The sequence below is a fragment of the Bactrocera dorsalis genome, chromosome 5 (genome assembly GCF_023373825.1).
Source record: "Bactrocera dorsalis isolate Fly_Bdor chromosome 5, ASM2337382v1, whole genome shotgun sequence".
In the NCBI taxonomy this organism is placed as follows: domain Eukaryota; kingdom Metazoa; phylum Arthropoda; class Insecta; order Diptera; family Tephritidae; genus Bactrocera; species Bactrocera dorsalis.
In genome coordinates this window covers 32,859,091-32,877,169 of record NC_064307.1, presented here as the reverse complement: position 1 = coordinate 32,877,169, position 18,079 = coordinate 32,859,091, and the positions used below count along the sequence as shown (strand labels likewise).

Sequence of the window (18,079 nt, the reverse complement as noted above, 5' to 3'; positions counted from 1 at the left end):
GATTCTCTCTGAATTTCAATTGTATATCTGGTACATTGACCGCCATTTTCGGTAAAATTAACTAAAGGCTCTGGGGTCCACATATTCGGTACCTTTTTGTTGGATTTGGACAATTTTTTTCCTAAAGACGTCATACAATAAGCCCTTATTCGTGCAAAGTTTTATCCCGTTATATTAGTTGCTTCTTCAAATATGTACTGTAAAGAAAAGAGTTATGTAGATGGAATTTAAAGTTGTGTATATGGGAATAGGGGGTGTTTGCATCGTCTAATTTTTATCTCGGCTTATACAAAGCACGGAGGTAAAACATATTGACGTGTTTAGTTGTTGATTTATCGCTTTTTTAGTAGTTTTTAACAGTACCGTTATATGGGGAATGAGCGGGGTTATCTTCCGTTTGTATCCATTTTCACACAACTGACGGAATGAATTATTATTATATTATTATACATTTTAGACGGGTAAATTTCGTTCTTGTAGCTTTATTAGACAGCGGGCTACGGCCACTTTTTAAAAAGTTTTTGCCATTCCCTATGCCGAATTATAGTTCTATATCTTCTATCTATTCTATGCTTAGTTATGGCACTTTGCATGTAGGGACTAGACATAAAAGCGTATGCCAGCCATAGACTTCCATGGAGATTATATTGATAATTATATAGCAGCAACGCTGACAAACCTCAACTAAAAGACGGTGGACTCACAGACTTATACCTGACATTCTTACCTGGATAAGTAGACAACATGGGGACTTGGATTTCCACCTGACCCAAATATTAAGCGGGCATGGGTGTTCAGAAGCTATCTATACAAATTTTAAAATGACGTCAGTCCGTATTGTACGGAGTCCATAGAAGACTCTGTACACGTGTTTTTCCATTGTCCTCGGTCTAAACGTAAGGGAAAGTCAGAAACTGCGCTATGTGGTAGTTTAAAAGTGGAAAATTTTACTGCACTTACATATGCATGTTTCAATTCTCTAATAAGCTGTTTGTGAAGTGGCAACTTCGATTTTGACTGAATTAAGACAGTTACAGCAGAATAGGCGTCAGTTCGTTCGTGCTATAGAGGAGACTAAAATGTCTTGTCACTCCCATCAAGTAATACTTTATCTGATGGTTCCGTGGGAGAGTCTTGAGTTGGGCGTAGATTAGGTTTAGCGGATCCGGCTTTCAGTGCTTCCCCTACTATAAAAAAAACGGATATCAACTTCACTCATCATCATGATCATTTATGTATGTATATATAACGTAGTACCAAATAAAATATATTGCACAACAAAAAACTGGTACCAATGAATTGATGAAACAACCAAATTGGTTGATTTCAACAAATTTTCTGAAGTTATACTCAGAGTTGAATTAAAATATTGCCATTTGTTCGAATGTGAAAATGAAAATGTTTTCATATTTACACATATACACCTATATCCAGTACAGACACTATTAGCTCCAATTCGATTCCGTTTTCGTGTGAAAGTTGGAAAACTCTTCTCGAGTCGACCTTCCTTGTTAAGCTTTTTGATAGTGTATAAGTATACAAATACAACAGTTAAAATATCGAGGCGACAATTCAAAGCGTTAGCCAGATAACACCATATCTAAATGTACATACGTGTTCTCTTATGAAGCTACATTTAACATTTACCTACATCTGCGGTCTGTGGTAAGGCTGCAGGAGACACAACTGTTTCGGACGCCACTTACCTGTAAAAGAAGAGAAAAAAAAGTAAAGTTAGTGAATTAATTTTTCTATGTAATTAAATTGGAATTTTACATAATATATTTTTTTGAATAATTTTGTACTGTGCAAATGACAGATGTCAGGAAAGGTGAGAATCCCAAGGAATTGCTATTTCTATTTTATTGCATTTAGTTTTATTAGAAAATCAAACATCTGAGCATTTAAAGTGAATGAAGTATCAGCATATATGTACGTATATGTGTATGCTAACATATAGCACACATAGTGGTCCGATATCAGCGGTTCCGAAAAATGTCCAGTTTCTTAGAGAGAATAAGTAGTGTTTAAAATTTTAGATCGATATCTTAATAGCTAATGCGTAGTTAGCTTCCTACTGCTAAACTGATCCATTGGGATGTATCCCTTAGGTAAAGTGTGATCTAATTCGAGATTCGCTACTTTTTTTTAAAGAAAAAACACAGAAATTTTAAATTAAATGGGGATGTTTACTATCAGTGGAAAGAACATTTCTTGTCATTTATGTTTGGAAGATTATCTCTTTCAAATGTTGGTCGTGGCTACGTCTCAGATGGTCCATCCGTTAAGTCCAATTTTCGATGACTCATTCGAGCATTTCGATTGGTAACTGTCGAATGGCACGCGTAATGTTTTGCTTCAAGCCCTGAATCGAAGCGGGATTGTCCGCCTAGACTTTAGACTTTACAAACTTGGTGGCCAAACGATCGTCCCAAAACATGAAATTATCTGTTCACCGAAGTGTTCCGTCAATAAATCCTTTGACTGATGCGATGTATGGGAAGTGGCGCCGTCTTGTTGAAACGAAATGTCGTCGAGATTACGGGCTTAAATTTCAGGTATCAAATAGTCGGTTATCATGGCGTGATAACGGGCCAGTGACGGTTTTGTTCTCATCGGCATCATGTTTGAAGAAATAATAAAGCGATGATTCCATCGGTCCACAAACCACAACAAACCGTTGTTTTTCTGGATACAATGAGAATCCTTGAATCTCATCGGGTTGCTTTTCGTCTCCAATGTCTCAATTTTGACAAATATAACCCACTAACGTGAAATAAAGTCGGTCGCAATTTTCGAAGATATGTGAATACTTATATAGGAGTTGTGGAAGATGTTTACGGTGACGAAGTGGCCGAAGATATTACAAAATAACCTTTATCGAAAAAACAAATAAACTAGGCCAAAATTAAACCAATTTTTGTGGGGCCCAACAGTTTGAATCACCAATATTTCGACATTGCGACTTAATTGCTCACAAATCGACAAACATTTATTTTAAACACACAATCTTAATTGTTGTTCGGAATTACTAATGGCAATAACAACAACAGTGTTTATATTTACATTTTTTTTGTAATATCATTTGGAATCAATCAAATCAATTGGAAATCACTTTGACAGCTCTTCACCGTGAACACAGTGTTATCCATGTAAATATTTACATAAACCTGAACATATACATATATAAATACATACATATGTATATCATATATATTTGGTTACAGTAATGTAAATAACAAAAAAATTATTTACCCATATGTATGTATATTTGAAGGTGAATATTGTAGGCATGACTCCGATTAAAAATAAAGTGTGATAACGGTGAAGTGCATTTTAAAATTTATCCTCGAAGAAATTGTGCAATCAGATGCATACTGAATGAATTTATTACTGCACAAATTCATATGTATTTACAGCTACAGATTTCGTTCAATAAACACCTGACAAACAGTATTTCTTTCATGGTTATTGGGTTCATCTTTAAACGCTGAGTCCTGCGATTTTACTTTTGAGCTTTTGCCTTAATTTCGTGCCAGCTTAAGTTCGTATATGTACATATTACTCTGATCAAAAAATAGTAAGACTTCGTTCATAATTTAAAAATTCTTTATTTATTCTTCAAAATCTATGTCGTCCCTCTCAAAGTAATGGCTCTAGGTCTTCCAATATTTTTTTCAATCCTCGAAACAGTTTTTAAAGTTCATTTCGGAAATAACCTTCAATACGGGTAATGATTCATGTTTCATGTCTTCAATTGACTCAAAACAGTTTCCACGGAGCGTTCGATTGAGTTTGCTGAATAGCCAGAAGTCACACGGAGCTTAATCAGTAATGTTGTTGTAGCCCGAAATTGATTGAAAATTTGACGAAAAACTCACGAAAAATCAATAAAGTATGCTACGGTGCATTATCGTATTGCAAAAAAGAGTTGTCGATGGATAATTTCGATCTCTTTTGACGAATATCTTCGCGAAAACTACGCATAACATTCAAATAGTATTCCTTGTTGACAGTTTGGCTGGTCGGAAGGAATTGGGCACCACACCTCGATAATCGAAAAAAAATTGTCAACATAACTTTGATTTTTGACCTGCTTTGACGTGGTTTTTTCGGCTTCGGCTCACTTTTGCCACGATATTTGGCTGCTTGATCGTCTGTTTCCGGGTTGTAAGCATAGATACAAGGCTAATCCCCAGCAATAATACGTTTCATGAAATCCTGGTAGTCGGAAAGCATTGTTTCACAGACGTTAATGCGACGCTGTTTTTCAAAAAAAATGAATAATTTTGGAACCAATCTTGCTTTCAGTTTCCTTAGGCCCAAATGATCTTTCAAAAAGGTTTTCATTGATCCTTCCGATATTCCAACGATGCCAGTGAGATCTCTGACTCGTCGATTCTCAAGCATCACTTCTTTTACTTTATTTACACATATATGTATCATGCATTCTGTTAGAGGTATATCACTTTCGTAGGTAGGACTATTTGCCCGACAACTGTACTAGAAAACTTATAAAAAATGGAGTTTTACCAGGAGCCAATTTTCAGAAAATGTTTGGCTCTCCACAACTATATCAAAGGTCCAAATGATAAATAGTTAAAAGAGGATGGTTCTTCAAGTCTTACCAGACGTGAAAATTTGATAATATCGGGTAATAGGACTGTCAATTTGCTACTAAAGACAAAAACCGTCTCGTAGAACAAGGTCTCATTTTGAACCACCCATTTTTTGGCCGAAATTAATATTTTAAGTTACTGTAACTAGCAGAAATAGCGCTCGTTACTCAAAATGTACTGAGTATGTATAGCACCGAAAATGTCAAACCTTACGATAAAATTGTGTGTTACCAGATTGCCGTACTATGGAAACCAATTTCCAAATACAAAAGTCAAACTACGTAGAAATTTCGTTGCCTTAGGCAAGTGGATTGTCTCCAATGTCAGACGTTGTAATATCGTTTCTTATCTAAATCAAATGTCTTCCTATAGGAAGCCTTTTACCATTTGCCCTTAGGACCATACAAACTTTGGTTGCTTTAGTCCTGAGCAAATAAAAAAATAAATTTATTTCTATATATTTAATTCTCCCCACTGTGCACTTAGACTTTAACTTTTCGTTGGAACAAGCTAAATAAGGCATCAAATGCCAGGTTAAACTCAATGCAACTACCAGACTTTGTATTCTGCATGGCGTGAAAGAGATCTCATAACTCAACTTCATATAGAACGAAGCTTTCGAACTATTCGAAAATGCAGATTTACCAGATAAAAATATTTATGTATGACTACATAAATATGGGTGTATCAGTGCTAGTTGTTTGGCATTACCATTTTGATAAACGAATGCGCTCACCAGCGCGAATCCAGGGTGCAGGGCTGTCACAGCAATTCGCAAAAAAATTTATGAAATTACCTGAAAAACTTCAACAATTCAGGCGGCGATTGCGAATTAATCAGATGGGAAGCTCATATTGCAGAAATATTGTTTTTACACACACATACAAATGCATGACTGCATGATAGGTCGAAAATATGTATAGTATATACATATACATACATATACATATGTATGCAGTTGTGTTTGGGCCACTGGCAACAGCGACACTCGTCAGCTGCGCTTGCCAATGTTACATAAATGAATTTATTATTGTTTTCTGTTAGCGGGAATATGCGAATTCGCGGCAATTGGAAATTGGCAGGTAACAGCACGCTGCGCCCACAAACACACATTCATACATATATAGTATATATCTTATGTGAAATTGTATTTTGCCAGTATTTGGGTCGCATTTCCACTGCACCATTGCGTTGCCGCTGGACAAATGCGTCACAAAAGCTGCAACCACATGCACACACCTCTACATATTTGCGTTTGTATACACAGTAATATATACATATATGTATGTATATGCTATGTGCTGCATTGTTTGGCCCAATGTTTTCATATGTAAATTCAATTTGAAAATTATTGTGTTGGCAGTTCATTGGCATCGAGCGTGGCTTATTGTGTGCGTTGCAGTTATGACAAAGGGTTCGGCCGCTTCCGAAATTGGCATTTAACTGTGCACAAACTCGCTTTGAGCGCAGTTACACATAAATATGCATATGTATGTACGTAACTGCATACGCAGATTAAAGGCATAACTGCATTTATTGTTTTTATGATAATTTATTACTTAGATAACATAGATTTGATGATATTAAAGCATTTGCATTTATGCCAGTTAGTGTGTGAAAAAATGAATAACAAGTTGGCTTGAAATTTAATCGCCGCAAATGTTGCAGGACAATGCTTGTAAATCGTCGTATTATCATCGAAGGGATAGCAGAGCATCTTTAGATCTCTTATAAATCGATTCAAAATATATTTTGGTAAATGTTTTGGATACGAAAAGTGATCATGATAGACTCGTACCTGAATCTTTTGCGATGTCGAGTAGAGGTCTCAAACGAGCTGCTTGCCAGCATAGCTGAGGACCCTTGATTCATTAAAACTACTATTACTGGTAACAGGACGTGGGCTCATGAATATGACGTCGAAATTGTCACACAAGCTAGCGACTGTCATCCCAAAAATGAGTCGAAATCATGAAAGCCAAGTCAAAGTTGTTCAAATATCAAATTGCTGTTCAGTGATTTCTTTGATTACTGTGGTGTAGTTCAGCAAGAATTCAATGCACAGCCACACTGATAGACCGTGACAGACTTAATAATAATAAATACGGAATGAGAGTTGTGCCATAAGTGCATTAAAAGTAATTTTATGGCAAGTTTTTTACGTTGGCATGTTTAAAAGGAGACTAGTTTGAAGCTGATAAAAAAAGATTCTCAATAAACAACGTAAAACTGTTTTGGTTTGGTTTGGTGTCTTGTCAGACCGGGTCAGTATCCGTTCAAAGCAACCGAAATTCGAGGAAAATTTGAGATGATTGCTTTTTTCGGGGTTAAAATGGTTGATGTGGGGATATACTGATAATAGGCAACCTTCTAAGCTGGAGCCGCACCACTGCAGTATATTTCAAGCAGAGATTTTTGTTATTGGGAAAGCCGCGGAGCTAGACTCTAATACATTAGCAAGCAACTCTGCAGTTAACATCTACGTGGACAGCCAAGCAGCAATCAGGACAATAACCTCGTTGAGCATTCTGATCTGTGTTTTTGGGAATCAGGGCAACAGTGGAGAGTGTCGCCAGGAACAAGCTACTTACTTTTACGTATATTGGGTACCAGATTACAAAATCTTCGATGACAAGGAGGAAGCGTACGAGATTGGCAAAAGTGGCGTACAGCTGCCACCCAAAAACGAGATCGAAGTAAACTCATGCATTGTCTTTGTGACGATCTGGACAGCAGCATGGCAAGGAAAATCAAAACTCGTTGCGATGATCTACCTGGGTGATAAGACTTCAGGAAATGTCAAGAGCAAGGTGCCAGTGAAACAATCTAGCATCTCTTCTGCGCTTATCCAGCATTGACAAGGCAACGCTTTAAGCATTTTGAGGGTTCACAGTAAGAAACACTGGTAGAGCTATCGTTAGTAAGGTCGTATTGAGCTTGTTGAAATTCGGCCTCCTCTTGGTCTACGTAACGGTATTCTATCTGGTATCGCTGAGTACCAAAACTGGTCTATGCGTGGCTCATTAGCCTACCAGACGAATCTAACCTAATGGGTAGGTAATGTCCCAACGAAGGTTAAAAATAAAAATAAAATATGTAGAATATCTCACTATAACTGCGTAGGCGGTTTCTACGCCAGTGAAGAAGAACAGAAGAAAATTTTCGTTTTCGAGCTTTTTATTGAGTTTCGAATTTTTGATGGCTGCGTTACTATGAAATTAGCTGTAAGATTGGCGGAGATATGTGAATTGTTCACAAGAACCTTCGGATATAGCTAGATAGGAAGATTGGTGGATAGGGAGAAGGTTTTAACTCACGCAGTAACCTTATTATAGGTGTATGGCGCAGAGACACTCTACCGACCAGCGCAATACAGACGGACGGATTAAAAATTAGTGATCAAGTGGTCGCCGGGATCTAATGCGCCGAGCTAGATCTCAGGCGACTTGTCAAGCCGCCGATATACTGCAGTATCTTTCAGGCAGAAGCCTTTGCGGCAGAAGCCTTTGCGGTGCGGAAAGCTCAGAGAATGTTCTTAGAAGCAGAAAGACAGTAGATATTGTGGCTGGCATTAAGCGGCTTAGGGTGATTTTTTAAGAGCTTGATAACTTTTTTTTAAAAAAAAACGCATAAAATTTGCAAAATCTCATCGGTTCTTTATTTGAAACGTTAGATTGGTTCATGACATTTACTTTTTGAAGATAATTTCATTTAAATGTTGACCGCGGCTGCGTCTTAGGTGGTCCATTCGGAAAGTCCAATTTTGGGCAACTTTTTCGAGCATTTCGGCTGGAATAGCCCGAATTTCTTCGGAAATGTTGTCTTCCAAAGCTGGAATAGTTGCTGGCTTATTTCTGTAGACTTTAGACTTGACGTAGCCCCACAAAAAATAGTCTAAAGGCGTTAAATCGCATGATCTTGGTGGCCAACTTACGGGTCCATTTCTTGAGATGAATTGTTGTCCGAAGTTTTCCCTCAAAATGGCCATAGAATCGCGAGCTGTGTGGCATGTAGCGCCATCTTGTTGAAACCACATGTCAACCAAGTTCAGTTCTTCCATTTTTGGCAACAAAAAGTTTGTTAGCATCGAACGATAGCGATCGCCATTCACAGTAACGTTGCGTCCAACAGCATCTTTGAAAAAATACGGTCCAATGATTCCACCAGCGTACAAACCACACCAAACAGTGCATTTTTCGGGATGCATGGGCAGTTCTTGAACGGCTTCTGGTTGCTCTTCACCCCAAATGCGGCAATTTTGCTTATTTACGTAGCCATTCAACCAGAAATGAGCCTCATCGCTGAACAAAACACGCGCGCGAAACACATTTCGAACCGAACACTGATTTTGCAAATTCAATGATTTGCAAGCGTTGCTCGTTAGTAAGTCTATTCATGATGAAATGTCAAAGCATACTGAGCATCTTTCTCTTTGACACCATGTCTGAAATCCCACGTGATCTGTCAAATACTAATGCATGAAAATCCTAACCTCAAAAAAATCACCCGTTATATTGGGTTCCAGTTCCAGATTGCCAAATATGCCACTCGCTTGCCTTCCGAAACAGTTTAAGAAATGCGCAAGTCTTTAAAAACGACACAACGAAATTCCGAAAGGGTAGGCGGGTCAGGGTAAGAAGAGAGGCCTTAGCGACATGCAATACGCCAAGATCGTGCATTCGAGGCTGACATTGTTGTTGCTGTTAATAGTGGTTCCAGAACTGTGAAGTTCCACGACTGTGAAGTTATGACTGGGAGCCAAGCCAAGCTGAATTTTTGAAGAGACCTTAGGTTTATCTAAGGAAGTGGAAGTAAAACACGCAAACTCACATGTTCTCAAAAAGTTTGAATGACGGTTGTTTGCCTAGTAACAGGTCAGAACTTACTGGCATGCAAACTGTGTAGGCATTATTAACCATTGCACATGTAGAAAGAGCAGGGAAGTAGGCATGAGAGAGACACATGTACGAGGTCTTTCTGACTTTATCCAGCGCTTGGGAGTTTCGTAGTTCAAGAGACTGTATCAGAAATAGATATCAAGTCTCTATTGAACTTCGGTCCATGTATGGGCTGACAGCCAGCCAGTGTAAACTAACCTAAGCAAAATTGTGCGTAATTCGAATTTTTGATTGGTAATTCATTACATGCCTGTAAAGAATTTTGGTCGTTCTTTGTAATAATGTTGATTGTTACCAAGAATAATGAAGAATAACACAATGAAGCCTTCAAAAGGAATTCACAGAAAATGCTAATTGCCTAACTGCTTCTGTTTCATTAAGTAAGTAATTGGCAAATGTTGTTTGTGAAGTGATTTGGTTGAAAACAATATTTCTCACTAAAAATAAACATTTGAAGAGGACAGCCGGCAGAGTAATAGATTTCAAACAACACACACTGCCATTGCTAAGTTACAGTTAAATTAGAACAGCACACTTCAGAAATTTATTTTCAAAGCAAATTCATTGCAGCTGTTATTTTAGCAAAATTGCGAGTGTGAGCAGCAAAGGAAGCTTCCATGAAGGCAAGAGCCTCCAATTTCGTCCTCGAGTTTAATTTATAAAACAACATACTTGCAACAAGAACACACACAACTGGCGCTCACTCGCTTAGGCATGCTCTTGCCGCAATGCGTTTAAGTAAGTTTTGTTGTTGGCAGTTCTCTTGCTGTCAGTTCCGTTGGCTTCACAATGCACAGACGAGGAGGTAATCATGGAAAAAATTGCCCAAGTCGTTAAGCGTTTCAGTCAAGCAGCCAACAAGAGAGAGACGCTTTATGTAGCACATGTAGGAAGTTGTGAAATGGGTTTGCAGACGAAGTAGCAGAACAAAAGCGAAAGCGGCGAGTTCTCCTATGCAACTTGCTGTAGAAAAAATGCTGTAGACAAAGGAGGCAGTAAAATTGCGGAAAATGGATGGAGTTGCAGTGCAACTCTTTTTAAGGCAACATAAGTTATGCTTAACTGTAATGCACCCACGCAAAGCTGCTCAATTTTGTTTTTGTTTAAAAAGAAATTTTCTTAAGAAATTGCGCGATTTTTTACGATGAGAACTTTATGGTAGTTGTGCTAAAAGAAAGCATCCTTATTAACACATAAAGTCGTCATTAAAGTGATGGTTGCCACTCAGTTAATTAATTAAAATTTAAACATAGATTACATGGAGTATAGTTTTGCGTTTTTTTATGAGGTTAAAATGGTAATGAGTGGAGACAATGGGAATGATCTCCTATCGCCAAGTAAACATTCAACATACTCTCGTTTCGATTCTTGACAGTTAAACTTCACAGTTATCGAAAATTCGTTTATCTGAAAGTTAGCATGTTACTGCTTCAAACGGAGTAATTGAGTTATAAGCGAACTTCTCTCTCGATTAACATGATGCGCTAGCGGTAGAAGTATTCTCGAAACCTAACACTTCTTTATCTCACTGACAGGTGAACATTTTGTGCCAAGACAAAATTCTAAATAATGCTGGACAGAAATATAGAAGGTGTTCCAGTGTATCTCTTATGACCATTTCCCTCGTCTGGCTCGCTTATGATGCCAGTAAGTTGTGATCTGCACCTAGGCATGCAGTGTTTTTGAGACCATGTGAGTAAAAGTCAAGCTTGTTTTCCTTCGGGGCTCTTACACACAATCCTGTATGTGCTTACGGCATACCATCTCGCCCTGATCCGTCTGTTAGCGTTTTCAGAAAATTCATGGTGTTTAGTGACTTCCTTCATTCCTGTATTGATTCGGTAGCCAGAAAAAATATAATTTTAAGCTGAAAAATATTCCTCGTCTCAAGTCACCTTTTTACGGGCCGGATTCGGCTATGGGATCAAGGGAATCCAGTTTTCTTTTTAACTGAACTTTGAATTATTAGAGCACGTTAAATTCTGAAAATGTAATTTCAGTGCTTTCTCACCTAATAAGGCATTTTATCTGACCCGCAATGAACGTAAGTTCGAAGCAACTATGACATTACCATTCCGTCAAAAGCACTGACAATTCGTCATTAACACATTCGCAAGTCATAAATTTCATGCGGCTTTAAACCAGATTATCGCACAAAACTTTCAATTAAATCAACTGTATACAAACACACAAACACATATGCACACATGTCTGCCCTGATGTACTTAAGTGCTTGCCAGTGAAGCGCCGGATGTGGTCACGTCTGTATGTAAACGTACGGCAAAAAGTGGAAAATGCAATAGGGAAAGCAAAAGAAAGTGTTTGTTTGTATTTAAAGCAGAAATGTCAGACGAATGCATGTGGATCCGAATGTAAATTCGCTTATGTCATGTTGTTGTAAAGTAACCTCTACAAAAATAGTGAAGCAAACAAGTTTTGCACGTGCTTAAAACACGAGAAGTTAAATTTTTAAAACCATTTTATCGCTTGCAAACTTGTGAGCTTTAATGTTCACACATAAAACATACTTGTATGCTGACGCATTAAACAAACGACCGAGCAGACGAGTGCGTGTTGAACTTGTGCAACGCTCAGACTTTGAAGAGCAATGTGACGCGCTCCAAGCTATGCACACACGTTGTGATTAAGTGAGAAGCCGTAAATCCAAATTGAAACCATATGATGATACCAATTTTCTTTCAATTGTCTTTTGTTAGTATGGAAGTTTACTTTTAATTTTCCATATAAATCAAATGTGGACCAAGTGCCTTCCTGTAATTAAATCCGTTGTACTGATGAGAGTGGAAGCGAGTATATTGATTTAGAATTATTTTCTTGCGTTTCAAAGTGTCAGAAGAAAATTTAATGTATGTACTTCAGAAAATTAATAACTTTTTATGGAAATATGGTCAATCCTATATGAGAAACTACAACTAAAATGCCATAATACTTCCTCTACGTTATAGTTGTCGAATGAGAGAAAATAAAACGTAGTACTGTTTGACCTAGCTATAAGTTATTTAATGTATACTCAAAATTCTCACTCACTCAAATTCTCCACTCGTTACATTAAATCCTTTACAATTTATAGTAGATCACTGCAACGCCTAATCTTCAATAGGCACTTTTTTCTCTGTTCGCACACCTGTGAGTGCTTTGTGGGCGCGGCCAAGCCGTTGAAGAAGAAGTGAAGTGAATTTTTTGCAGATGGAACGAAGTTAAGAGGAGAGTATTTTAGTTTCAGGCTATCATACTGTTGTATTGTTTTTCAAGCGGAGGTGCCTTCCATCAAGGCAGCGGTAGACATGTAGCTCCAAAGTGCAGATTTTTGCATTGATTCCCATAGCCGTTGGGCTATACTGGCTTTGAGTTCGCTTACCGTGTTCTCAAAGTCAGTCCAGCAGTGCATGGCCACATTAGCAACAGCTTCAAGCTTTTTGCTTATTAAATTTTTATAGGTGCCCGGTCATAATGAAAAGCCGCAAACTGCAAAACGATGAGCTTGCATATTTACTACAATTTAATGCGATTAGAAGCGAATCGTTTGTCTGATGTTCTCTTGCGTTTTCGCGCTGGTGCTAGGGATTTGATCCGACTCTACTCTCATTCAAAAATGTTTCGTTCACATTGAAAAAATTGATATTTGCCTATATCAGAAACCAATTTTATAAATGAGACTTTCGTAAAGTTCAAAAACTACAAGACGTAGTCTTGTACAAATAACAATGCGAGAGAGAGGAGTGCAAAACACTCAAACAATAGGGTTCAGGAGTTACAACACTGAAGGAGAAAGAGCTCCTTAAAGCGGCTATGGCCACTAAATGCGATTTCATGTGTACTGGCAAGTCGACTTACTGGTCTTCCAACACTAGAAAATTATCCGACTTGATTGACTTTTTCATCACGCAACAAATATACCAAGCCTTCATTACCTTGGAAAATGGATCGGACTTAATATCTCTGCCAGTAATCTCTATTCCTAAGGCGCCATCTGAAAGAAGTCGACGTACCGCCTTATCTTTTTAATATACATACGGAAAGGGAGTATTTCAAAGTTATGTTCTACAAAAATTGTGATTTCAAATTAAATATAACAACTCAAGATATTTTAGAAAATCATGCATTTAGGAAAACTATTCAAGAATCGGCTTGGAAGAGTACTCCTTCTTCGAAACAAAAAAACTTGTACACTAAATATTCCTCAGAAATATTAGATGTCATAAAGAAAAAATAAAACTATGTAAGAAATGGCAAATCACGCTACTTCCTTAATCTAAAACAGAACTAAACAATTTAACTAAGCTTTTCAGCACTAAAAGAAATATATTTACGAATTAAAACATTTCTAATTATATTGAGAAATTAACACCATACTAAAATACATATTCTCCTCTTTGTAAAGCTATAAAAAATATTATAAATCCAATATTGTCGAATACAGCCCTCAGAAAGTCAAACGGAACCTGGGCCAAAAGCTACGAAGTAAAAGTGGAAATTTTTTCAGAGAAACCGACTTTAACGTTTAGTCCTTTTGTGTTCCATGGTACTTTACCGCTACTAAAAGTATTCCAATATGTAGGTGAAATCCAACCAGCAACAAATATGGAAGTGAAAAATATCATCAAAACTAGATTTAAACCAAAAGGCTCCCGGCTTCGACTTGGTGACATACTGATGTGCTAAAAAATCTAACGCGAAAAGCATCAACAAAGTTTACATCGATAATAAATGCTTGTTTAAATCTTAGATACGTCCCATTGTCATGGGAGGTATCTGAAATCGTCATATTGTCCAATTCACTGACGCATATTTTGCCCAAGCTACTTGAAGCAGTCATTATAAGAAGACTTCAGAACATAATTTAAGAAGAAGTGCTTTACATCAATTCATCAATTTTATCAAATTTAAATCTTAACATCGAAGCGGTGCAAAGATTCCCAAATAAAGTTCTGCGAAAAATTCTAAATGCCCGTGGTCCATACGCAATTCAGTTGTAAATCGCGATTTTCACATAAAAAAATGGTTTGAGAAGTCATTCGCGAAACGGCATCGAAACATGCCACAAGGTTACAAAGTCAAATAATCGCTGAAGCCCGACAATTAGGAGAGCCTAGAAATAGAAGGCGAATACTAAGAAGAACAACTCTTCAACACCTTCTAAGGAAATAATAAATATTATAATATTTAGTTTTAAAACAAAGTTTAGTTATAAAAAAACTTCTTAATATACTTTTGGATCCGGCAGACGAGATCTTTAGTCTGGCGCAAGCTGGACAGTGGAGGAGAAAGTGTCAAGATATTTCACCTACCGAGGGTTAAGATGTCACCAAGACTTGTTGCGCCCTTTTTTATTATTCCTATCATTGCGGCTATGTGAACAGTGTTAAGAGCTAGTAGTTCCATGGTCCTTTTATGTTCCACTGTGGGCCAGAAGGCTCTAGCAACTCCATAACGGCTGGTTACTGACCAACGCTTACTGAGCTCGTGCGCTGTCTTTAAATGTACTTTCTTGAAAACTAATCGGCTTTACAGATTCCGCTGATTCCGCTGTTTGATATGGAAGTAGCTTGAGCTACTGAAGTCATACCCCCCTTAACTAGCTCTGAGCTCACTGTCAGCGAGCTCAAGGCTTGTGCAGCGGTCTGCTATTGGCGTGATTTTGTCACTAGTAATTGATTCGGCTATAATCGCGTAAGCGGTGTCTACGCCAGTAAAGAAGAAGAAGAATTGATTTGAAACTTGCTAGTACATTGTACGATCTGTAGAAATCAAAGTTCAAAAGCCGAAGGTCGTGTAAAAATATATTGAAATTGAATGACCAGGTACGATAGCATGGCTGAATATGATCACATTGTGGAGATAAGTTAAGCAGCTATAATTCTATATTTAAAAAAATTAATTTTAGCTTTCGATACTTCTAAAAATAATTAATAATTCTGTACACCTGTTACTCCACATAGTAATTATTATTAATTAGAATTAGAGATTTGCTTAGTAACAAAGCAGTAAAATTATGGTGTTCTTATTTGAATAGCGCAATCAGGTGGAACTGGGGTTTCACGCTCGGTTGAGCAAAGCTTTAAGAAATTTTAGTCACGCCGATACAGTTAGCACAACTACATACTTATATGTATTTGAACAAGTTTTAATTCTAATTAGCATATGAACAAGTCACTTGTAATTAAATTGTAAATATATTTAGATTTGCCGTGTGCTAGTAATTACAATAAAGTATTAGATTAAAGTACGTGTATATTTGAAATTTATTATTTTTACGACTTCATATTTTCTGCCTAATGCAGCAGTTTGAAAGCATAATAGTCAAGCTTTCAAAATTATAAGCACAAAATGAATTTATTGCTACATATATATGTATATATCCATTATTTTAGCTACCGAGATGCTCGTAAATTGTAAAATATATTGAATTCATAAATTATTGATATTTTGTTTGCAAACACAAATCTCTCTCTGGGTAGCTGAGTGCGTGTGTAACCCTGTAAGAGCGCACAAGTTCAAGGTTTTCACACCGATTAGCTTAGACTTGCTTTCAGCGAATAAACTTACATACTTGTACATACGTATAACTGTCGCAGCAAAGTGCCCAATTAAGAGATTAATCAATTTTAATTTCAACCCATTAAATTTCTTATTTAGATCTCTCGATAAACAGCAGAGTGTTCTTAGATTACATAACCATTAAAATTTTGCGCCTTTTACACGCCGCACAAGCGATTTTATGAAGTCAATTACTTAGCCACAAGCTAACAGCTAATGAATCATGGCCGCCTTTTTGTAATGATTACTTTTTTCTGTTCTCTCTCTTTATCCCTCTCTGTCGCTCAGAAGATCCAAAGAGCTCACGTACAACTACGTGGATCGCGTTCGTTTGGCTGAGCATACGCTGCAAAAAGATTATAGATGTCCGACGCGCGGTTCCGGCTGGCGTCACAACAATAAATCCATCTCGCACTTGGACTTGGCCACAAGCTGTCACAGCACAGCTTTCGGACCAAGTCATTGGCCACATAATCGTCAGTTACGTCATTCGCGTTCGTTAGATTATGCACATTTAACGGAACGTTGCAAGGACCCATTGGATATAGCGGAATTCTATTGGCGTTTAGATCCGGATGGTGATGCTTTATATGAAGATGAGTATGAAGACGAAGTGCCCGATGAGGAGAATGAATTAATAACACGTTATAACGGAGAGAAGTCTTATCGCGATTATAACTACGGTGAGTATGTATAAATGCCCTATTTTAATGTAAAATTTTATCACCTTCAAAGTAGGCTCCGGAGGCAATATAAGCATGCCAACGCTTATTCTAATTTTATGTCGAATTTTTATAAGCTTCGATGCTTTAGCAAATTTTGGTTTTTTCAGTTCTGAATCAATTTTAATGCTAGATTGTCGGAGAGTTTCGACATCATATTCATAAACTAACGTATCGTCAGCACTGAAGGTGTCTTTGATGAATGTTGGGCACTCAGCTACGTTGTCAAATATGCGTTTTGAGTTTCATACTCGTCGCCGTTTTTGCAAAAGATTCAGATCTTTTGGTACAAGTTACTTCATACCCAAAACTTTAACTAATAGGTGTTGAGCCGATCTAAACGGGATTAGATCCACGACCGCCATTCACAGTGAAAACATTAACACCTTCTCCGACTCTCTCTCAGAGATTTGCCTACTTGGAGTCAAACCACCACCCATTGGAGACCAATAGCTTGAGTAGGCACGATAATCGAGAGAGACCCTTGCGCAGCTTCGTTCTGGATAATGTAGCAGGTTAAACTCCTTCTTATACAGAATCGACCCGACATATCAAATATATGCAAAGTGTCCGCAGAAGATACTAACCACCTCTTTGCATGCCCTGCTAACTCTATACATCTGACACCCTTCTCCCTATGGTCCGAGCCTGTCGAAACTGCACGTTTTCTGGGCCTATCGTTGGATGACCTCGGTAAGAACTTATCTAATCCTTACCATACTAACTGGGTTTAGGTAGTTGTTACAATAACATCAGTTGACATTCTTCGATTCCGTTGATTCGATCAGATGGTATAAAGTATTGTAAACACAAGGTTAAGTTGTTATGGATCCACTGTAGTACTGTAAAATTACTGGTATAACCACAAGATTGCAGAAATCTCGAAGTAATGACGTATTCCCGAACTGTGTTATTGTTATTTCACTGTTACTTCCCAGACAGAATTAATTCTTAAACCTTTGATGGAAGTCAGGCATTTATGTGGTAAGCATACAAGATCCGGAATACTACTGGCTACATCAGACTAAAATATTTCACTTGACAAGTCTGGAAATGAGAAACTATTCGTTCCTCTCACAGATTTCCTAAATAACAAAGTCTACGGTAAAGAGTCTGTGCAAACCTATAGTAGACCGAGTTTATTTTTGCGAGATCCCTTGAATGCATTGATCGCACATTTCTATAGTTCAAATAGCGCCCCAATTAAGATTACATCTTCAGATTTGAAACTCATATTTGAGGATTTATTGGATGAAAGCCGTCAGTGGCTACACCAGACTAA

At 37.5% G+C, this 18,079-nt stretch overlaps 1 protein-coding gene across 2 annotated transcripts in view; it reads right to left on the bottom strand.

Moving 5' to 3' along the window:
- The window catches only part of LOC105227159 (calcium uniporter protein, mitochondrial), a 172,465-nt gene that overhangs the window by 63,470 nt on the left and 90,916 nt on the right, over positions 1 to 18,079 (bottom strand). The gene's annotated exons all lie outside the window — the stretch shown is intronic.